The sequence below is a fragment of the Arachis duranensis genome, unplaced genomic scaffold (assembly GCF_000817695.3).
Source record: "Arachis duranensis cultivar V14167 unplaced genomic scaffold, aradu.V14167.gnm2.J7QH unplaced_Scaffold_608113, whole genome shotgun sequence".
In the NCBI taxonomy this organism is placed as follows: Eukaryota; Viridiplantae; Streptophyta; class Magnoliopsida; order Fabales; family Fabaceae; genus Arachis; species Arachis duranensis.
Genome location: NW_026264987.1, coordinates 1,237,629 through 1,246,252, shown reverse-complemented (window position 1 = coordinate 1,246,252; position 8,624 = coordinate 1,237,629). Strand labels below are relative to the sequence as shown.

At 37.2% G+C, this 8,624-nt stretch overlaps 1 non-coding gene across 1 annotated transcript; it reads right to left on the bottom strand.

Annotated features, from left to right (window-relative positions):
- Window positions 1-8,194: 8,194 nt before the first annotated feature.
- Window positions 8,195-8,302, bottom strand: LOC127744594 (small nucleolar RNA R71). Its single transcript, XR_008005572.1, has one exon. It is a non-coding gene; the product is annotated as a small nucleolar RNA R71 (small nucleolar RNA).
- Window positions 8,303-8,624: the final 322 nt, after the last annotated feature.

The window sequence follows — 8,624 nt, the reverse complement described above, 5'->3', positions numbered from 1 at the left end:
ATATGCCAAAAGAATTCTAATTATTCAAAAATAAAGGGATTATATGTCACGTATCCCGTTAAATACAAACAATTAGAAATTCAGTATAATTTGTTTTCAAGCTGTTGTTCAAGTAAAGAGCTTTTCCAAGTTTTACAAGAATTCAATTAGAACATGGGTCATACTTCCGTTCCACCCAATATTCATAAAATTAAGAGCGAAAACAATTATTGAAATATAAATCAAAACATGAATAAATTAGAAAGATCAAATGAATTAATCTATTACAAATAGACAAAGCTCCTAACATTAACAATGAAGGATTAGTTGCTCATGGTTCAGAGAAGAAAAATAAGGGTTCTGGTAACAATTTGGTACCTGTCTAAATGTACAGAGTTTCTATTTATTACTAATCCTAATAGGTTTGAAATCAAAAATTAAAAATAATATCCTTTCCTAAAAGATAAGATTTGAATTTAAATTCGAATTAATTAACCAATCTTCAGTTGATGAGTGGGGACCCCTTGATTTGTCCATTCTGCAGCTTCTAATATGTGTTTTCTGGGCTAAAAACTGGGTCAAAAACAGCCCAGAAATCGTAACCAGTGTTTTCTGAATTATTGCAGATCACGCATGTGACGCGTCCGCGTCGTCCATGTGCTCGCATCATTTGTGCAGATTCTAGTCCACGCGTTCGCGTCAGGCAAGCGATCGCGTCATTGCAATTTCTCCATTACGCGCGGTCGCGTGAGCCATGCGTCCGCGTCGGTCTTCGCTGGTCATCCCTTTGGTTTCTTCTTTTTCTCTGCAGAAACTTCATGAAATCCATCCGAATGCTACCTAAAATGAATAAAATTGCACAAAACTCAAAATAGCATCCATAGTGGCTAAAATATAATTAATTCTAAATTAAACTCAACAATTTAGATGCAAATTCACTAGAAAAAGATAGACAAGATGCTCATGCATCAACAAACCTGGTTTTAAACTGGAAAAAATGCCACATCGTGGTAACTGAAGGAATTGTTCTTGGGCATCGGATTTAGAACAAAGTGATAGAAGTATATTAAGCTAAGGTGGAGCTAATTAAGCAACTACTTTCACCAACTAATGTTAAGGCAATAAGAAGTTTTTTTGGGCCATGCCGGATTCTACAGGAGGTTTACAAAAGATTTTTCTAAAATTGCAAAACTCCTATTCAACTTACTAGCTACTAACACTCCATTTGTCTTTGACCAAGAGTGTCTGCAGGCCTTTGAAACTCTAAAAGCTAAGCTTATCACTGCACCTGTCATTTCTGCACCCAACTGGGACTTACCATTCGAATTAATGTGTGGCACCAGTGACCATGTCATTGGCGTAGTTCCGGGGCAGAGACAGGACAAGCTTCTGCATGTTATTTATTATGCCAGTTGTGTTCTAAATGACGCACAGAAGAACTACACTACCACAGAGAAGGAATTGCTTGTAATGGTTTATGCCATTGACAAGTTCAGATCCTATTTAATAGGATCCAAGGTTATTATCTACACTGACCATACTGCTCTTAAACATCCGCTCACCAAGAAGGATTCTAAGCCTAGGCTAATAAGATAGGTACTACTCCTGCAAGAGTTTGATATAGAAATCAAAGACAGAAAAGGGTCAGAAAACCAAGTAGCTGACCACTTGTCTTAGATTGAACCAGTAGAAGGGACATCTCCTCCTTCTACTGAGGTGTCTGAAACCTTCCCGGATGAGCAACTCTTTGCCATACGGATGACACCCTAGTTCGCAGACATTGCGAATTACAAGGCTATAAGGTTCATCCCCAAGAAATACAGTAGGCAGCAAGCTCAAAAATTCATTCATGATGCCATATACTACTTGTGGGATGAACCATATCTCATTAAGAGATGCTCAGATGGTATAATCCACTGTAGGAAGAGGCACAGCAAATCCTATGGCATTGCCATAGCTCCGATGATGGAGGATACTTTGGAGGTGAGCGAACAGCCACAAAGGTTCTCCAAAGTGGTTTCTACTGGCCCACATTTTTTAAGGATTCTCGAGAGTTTATCCGTCGCTGTGACAGTTGCCAAAGGACTGGCAATCTCCCTCATGGTCACGACACGCCTCAGCAAGGAATCCTAGAGATTGAACTGTTTGATGTATAGGGTATAGACTTCATGGGTCCTTTCCCACCTTCTTACTCAAACACCTATATCCTCGTGGCAGTGGATTATGAGTTTAAATGGGCTGAGGCAATCGCATCACCCACAAATGATACTAGAGTAGTGATGAAGTTCCTCCAGAAGAACATTTTCAGTAGGTTTGGTGTCCCTCAGACACTAATCAGTGATGGAAGAACTCATTTCTACAACAAACAGCTTGACTCTGTGCTGAACCGATATGGAGTTCGCCATAAAGTGGCCACCCCATTGAAAAGAATCCTAGAAAGGATGGTGAACACCTCTAGAAAGGATTGTGCAAGAAATCTTGATGATGCTCTCTGGGCATACAGAATAGCTTTCAAGACCCCTATAGGAACGTCACCATATTAATTGGTATTAGAAGGTGTGCCACCTGCTATGGAGCTGGAACACAAGGCTTATTGGGCAACCAAACTCCTAAACCTTGATGCAAAGGCAGCAGGAGAGAAAAGGTTGCTCTAGCTAAATGAGTTGGATGAATTCCGCCTAGCTGCATTTGAAAATGCAAAAATTTATAAAGAGAGGGCCAAGAAGTGGCATGACAAAAAGATATCTTCCAGAGTCTTCGAACCTAGACAGAGAGTTCTACTCTTCAATTCTAGATTGAAGCTCTTCCCTGGGAAACTCAAGTCACGTTGGACAGGACCATTTCTGATCACAAATGTAACACCCTATGGTCATGTTGAACTCCAGAGTAACCACTCTAATAAAAGATATAGTGTTAATGGCCAGAGAGTGAAACATTACTTGGGTGGTGAAGTTGATTAAGAAAAATCCACCCTGTTGCTGACATGAGCACAGAACCGTTAAGCTAGTGACGTTAAAGAAGTGCTTATTGGGAGACAACCCAACCATAATCAGTCATTGATGTTTCTTTTTAGTTTATGTTACATAATTGTTTCTTTAAGTTTGTGATCATGTGCAGTAGTTAAGAATAAAACAGAGACAACAATATTCAGAATGAAAAACAGAGCACCCTGGGGAAAGCCCATTGCTGGCATTGAACGCCAGGAAAGAGGGAAGGATGGGAGTTCAACGCCCATTAGAAGCAACAAAGCTGGCATTGAACGCCAGCCAGGGAGCATTGGCTGGGCGTTCAACGCCCAGAAGTGAGAAGAAAGCTGGCGTTGAACGCCAGCCAGGGAGCGTTGGTTGGGCATTCAACGCTCAAATAGGAGTGACAAACTGGTGTTGAACGCTAGCCAGAAAGTACTGTGTGGGAATTCAACACCCATGAGGGAGCAGCAGCATGGCGTTGAATGCCAGAATGGATGCCATTCTGGGCGTTCAACGGCCATAATAGGGTAACGGGGTTTGACTTGTTCAAACCATATCTTTTCCGAATCTTATCTTTTAAATAAGATTCTTCTAACTATCATCTTTTCCAAATCTTTCTCATTCTTTTCTTCAAATCTTTTTCAAAAGTTCATATCTTTTGCAATTCTTTTTCAAATCTTTTATTACACGTTCAAATATTTTTCATATCTTTAATAACTTATATTTTATCTTTCTTTAACACTAACAATTTTTAAACCTATCTTTCTTATCTCTTACAAAATTTTGAATCATATCTTTATTATCTTTTATCTAATTTTTGAAAACCCACCCTATCCCTCCCTATATATACCAACCGAATCCCCTTTGCTAATTCATCTTCCATTTGAATCCCTCTCCTCCTGTTCGTCTTCTTTCTTTTCTTTTACTCAAGGACGAGCAAACTTTTTAAGTTTGGTGTGGAAAAAGCCCTGCTTTCTCACTCCATTCAAATTCTATGGCTTCAAAAAGTAGAAAACCCACTTCAAGAAGCAAAGAAGACAACCCAACATCTATTTTCAAACCTTTCAGATTCTATACCAAGCAGCATGAAGAAAATTATTACACAATAATGTGTAAAAGGATAGTAATCCCGGAGGCCAGATTCGAATTAAAAGACGATGAGTACCTGGAGATCCAAGAGCAGATTCAAAAGAGAGGCTGGAAAGCTCTGGCCAACCCTGTTACCAATGTTGGATTAACAGTGGTCCATGAATTCTATTCAAATCTGTGGATGACACATAAGCAAAAGAAAGATGGACAAGGGTTTCATACTTTTCGCACCATGGTCCGAGGGAAGACTCTCTATTTTCATCTTGACAAGGTGATATAGATCTTTAAATTACCTCTACAAAGGGATGATCCAGAATCCTTTAATAGGAGGGTGGTGGCTGATCCAAAGCTGGATCAGATTCTAGAAGGTATATGTCTGCCTGGAACTCAGTGGATCAATAACACAAAAGGCACACCAAACCAACTGAGAAGAATAGATTTCAAACCAATTGCTAGGGGTTGGCTGGATTTCATTGGGCATTCCATACTCCCCACTAGAAACCACTCTGAAGTCACTATTAGAAGAGCTGTGATGATTTACTGCATCATGATGGGGAATGAGGTGGAAATCCACTAATTAATCCTTTTTGAGCTATACAAGGTTGCAAACAGGATGTCAACTCAAGCCAAATTGGCCTATCCCAACCTTATCTTTCGGTTGTGTAAGGAGGTTAGAATCATGATTAACAGAGACTCATATATCCCAACAGGTAGCCCAATCACCAAGCAAGTGATGAAAAGCTCTAGAATACTAGATGATCATCCCAAAAGGAAGACACCTGAGCCTCCCCAAATACAGGAGGAACCTTGATGAGCGGATAATTTATACGCTTTTTGGCATTATTTTTAGTATGTTTTTAGTAGGATCTAGTTACTTCTAGGGATGTTTTTATTAGTTTTTATGTTAAATTCACATTTCTGGACTTTACTATGAGTTTGTGTGTTTTTCTGTGATTTCAGGTATTTTCTAGCTGAAATTGAGGGACTTGAGCAAAAATCAGATTCAGAGGTTGAAGAAGGACTGCTGATGCTGTTGGATTCTGACCTCCCTGCACTCAAAATAGATTTTCTGGAGCTAAATAACTCCAAATGCCGCGCTCTTAACGGCGTTGGAAAGTAGACATCCAGGGCTTTCCAGCAATATATAATAGTCTATACTTTGGCCGAGTTTAGACGACGCAAAAGGGCGTTGAATGTCAGTTCTACGCTGCAGTCTGGAGTTAAACGCCAGAAACACGTCACGAACCAGAGTTGAACGCCAAAAACACGTTACAACTTGGCGTTCAGGGATTGAACGCCAAAAACACGTTACCACTTCCATTCTACCTCAGATTGAATGAGTATCTCTTAGATTACTAATACAGGGGACCGAGTCCGAGATATTGGGATCTTCGTGGTATAAGCTAGATTGATGGCGGCATTCATGAGAATCCTTAAAGTCTAAACCTTGTCTGTGGTATTCCGAGTAGGATTCAGGGATTGAATGACTGTGACGAGCTTCAAACTCGCGAGTGCTGGGCATAGTGACAGACGCAAAAGGATAGTAAATCCTATTCCAGTATGATCGAGAACCTCCAGATGATTAGCCATGCAGTGACAGCGCATCGGACCATTTTCACAAGAGAGGATGGGATGTAGCCATTGACAATGGTGATGCCCTACATAAAGCTTGCCATGGAAAGGAGTAGGACTGATTGAAGGAAGGCAACAGGAAAGCAGAGGTTCAGAGGGACGAAAGCATCTCTATACGCTTATCTGAAATTCCTACCAATGATTTACATAAGTATCTCTATCCTTTATTAATTAATTAAGTATCTCTTTATATTTTCCATAACCATTATCATTTGAATTCGCCTGACTGAGATTTACAAGATGACCATAGCTTGCTTCATACCAACAATCTCCGTGGGATCGACCCTTACTCACGTAAGGTATTACTTGGACGACCCAGTGCACTTGCTGGTCAGCTACACGGAGTTGTGACTAATTATGAATTAAGATTAGAGCACCAAGTTTTTGGAGCCATTACCAGGGATCACAATTTTGCGTACCAAGTTTTTGGCGCCGTTGTCGGGGATTGTTCGAGTATGGACAACTAACGGTTCATCTTGTTGCTCAGATTAGGTAATTTTATTTTCTTTTACTTCTTATTTTCGAACAAAAATAATAAAAATACAAAAAAATTTTCCTTTTTCGTTTTTCCAAATTACAATTACAAAAAATTTACAAATTCATAAAATCAAAAATATTTTTGTGTTTCTTGTTTGAGTCTTGAGTCAAATTTTAAGTTTGGTGTCACTTGCATGTTTTTTTTTTAAATTTGTGCAATTTCTGGAAATTCATCATATGTTCTTCATGATCTTCAAGTTGTTCTTGGCCAGTCTTCTTGTTTGATTTTTTATGTTTTATTGTTTGGTGTCTTTTGTTGTTTGTCATATGCATTTTTGCATTCATAGTGTCCAAGCATTAAAGATTTCTAAGTTTGGTGTCTTGCATGTTTTCTTTGCATAAAAAATTTTTCAAAAATATGTTCTTGATGTTCATCATGATCCTCAAAGTGTTCTTGGTGTTCATCTTGACATTCATAGTGTTCTTGCATGCATTTTTCATTTTGATCCAAAATTTTCATGCATTGAGTATTGTTCATGTTTTTCTCTTTCTTCATTAAAAATTCATAAATAAAAAAATATCTTTTCCTTTTTTCTCTCAAAATTTCCAAAATGTGATTTGATTTAGTCAAAAATTTTTTAAATTTAATTATTTCTTATGGATCAAATCAAATTTTCATATTAAAAATCTTATCTTTTTCACATCTTTTTCAAAAATCATATCTTTTTCATTTTTCTTAATTATTTTCGAAAATTTTAAAATATTTTTCAAAAATCTTTTTCTTAATTTTATTACATAATTTTCGAAAATATCATCATCAATTAATGCTTTGATTCAAAAATTTCAAGTTTGTTACTTGCTTGTTAAGAAAGATTCAAACTTTAAGTTCTAGAATCATATCTTGTGATTTCTTGTGAATCAAGTCATTAATTGTGATTTTAAAAATCAAATCTTTTTCAAAACTAACTTCAATCATATCTTTTCAAAAATATCTTTTTATCTTATCTTTTTCAAAAGTTTATCTTTTTCAAAAATTTGATTTTAAAATATCTTTTCTAACTTTTTATCTTCTTATCTTTTCAAAAATTGATTTTCAAATCTTTTTCAATCAACTAACTAACTTTTTGTTTGTTTCTTATCTTTTTCAAAACTACCTAACTAATTCTCTCTTTCTAATTTTTGAAAATACCTTCCTCTTTTTCAAAATTCAATTTTAATTAACTAATTGTTTAAATTTTAATTTAATTTAATTTCAAACTTTAATTTTCAAAAATTAACTTTAAATTTTAATTTTTATTTTACTTTATTTTCGAAATTATCTCCCTCTCATCTCCTTCTATCTATTTATTCATCTACTAACACTTCTCTTCTCATAATTTGAAACCCCCTTCTCTGTGTTCGAATTCTTCTTCTTCTTTTTTCTCTTCTACTCTTCTTCCCTTCTACTCACATAAAAGAATCCCTATACTGTGACATAGAGGATTCCTCTTCTTTTCTAGTTCTTTTCTCTTCTTATGAGCAGGAACAAGGAAAAAGGCATTCTTGTTGAAGCTGATCCAGAACCTGAAAGGACTTTGAAGAGGAAACTAAGAGAAGCTAAAATACAACAATCCAGAGACAACCTTACAGGAATTTTCGAACAGGAAGAGGAGATGGCAGCCGAAAATAACAATAATGCAAGGAGGATGCTTGGTGACTTTACTGCACCTAATTCTAATTTACATGGAAGAAGCATCTCCATCCCTACCATTGGAGCAAACAATTTTGAGCTGAAACCTCAGCTAGTTTCTCTGATGCAACAAAACTGCAAGTTTCATGGACTTCCATCTGAAGATCCTTTTTAGTTCTTAACTGAATTCTTGCAGATATGTGATACTGTTAAGACTAATGGAGTAGATCCTGAAGTCTACAGGCTCATGCTTTTTCCTTTTGCTGTAAGAGACAGAGCTAGAATATGGTTGGACTCTCAACCCAAGGATAGCCTGAACTCTTGGGATAAGCTGGTCAAGGCTTTCTTAGCCAAGTTCTTTCCTCCCCAAAAGCTTAGCAAGCTTAGAGTGGATGTTCAAACCTTCATACAGAAAGAAGGTGAATCCCTCTATGAAGCTTGGGAGAGATACAAGCAACTGACCAAAAAGTGTCCTTCTGACATGCTTTCAGAATGGACAATCCTGGATATATTTTATGATGGTCTGTCTGAGTTATCAAAGATATCATTGGACCATTCTGTAGGTTGATCCATTCACCTAAAGAAAATGCCTGCAGAAGCTCAAGAACTCATTGACATGGTTGCTAATAACCAGTTCATGTACACCTCTTAGAGGAATCCTGTAAGTAATGGGATGCCTCAGAAGAAGGGAGTTCTTGAAATTGATGCTCTGAATGCCATATTGGCTTAGAACAAAATATTGACTCAGCAAGTCAATATGATTTCTCAGAGTCTGAATGGAATGCAAGCTGCATCCAACAGTATTCAAG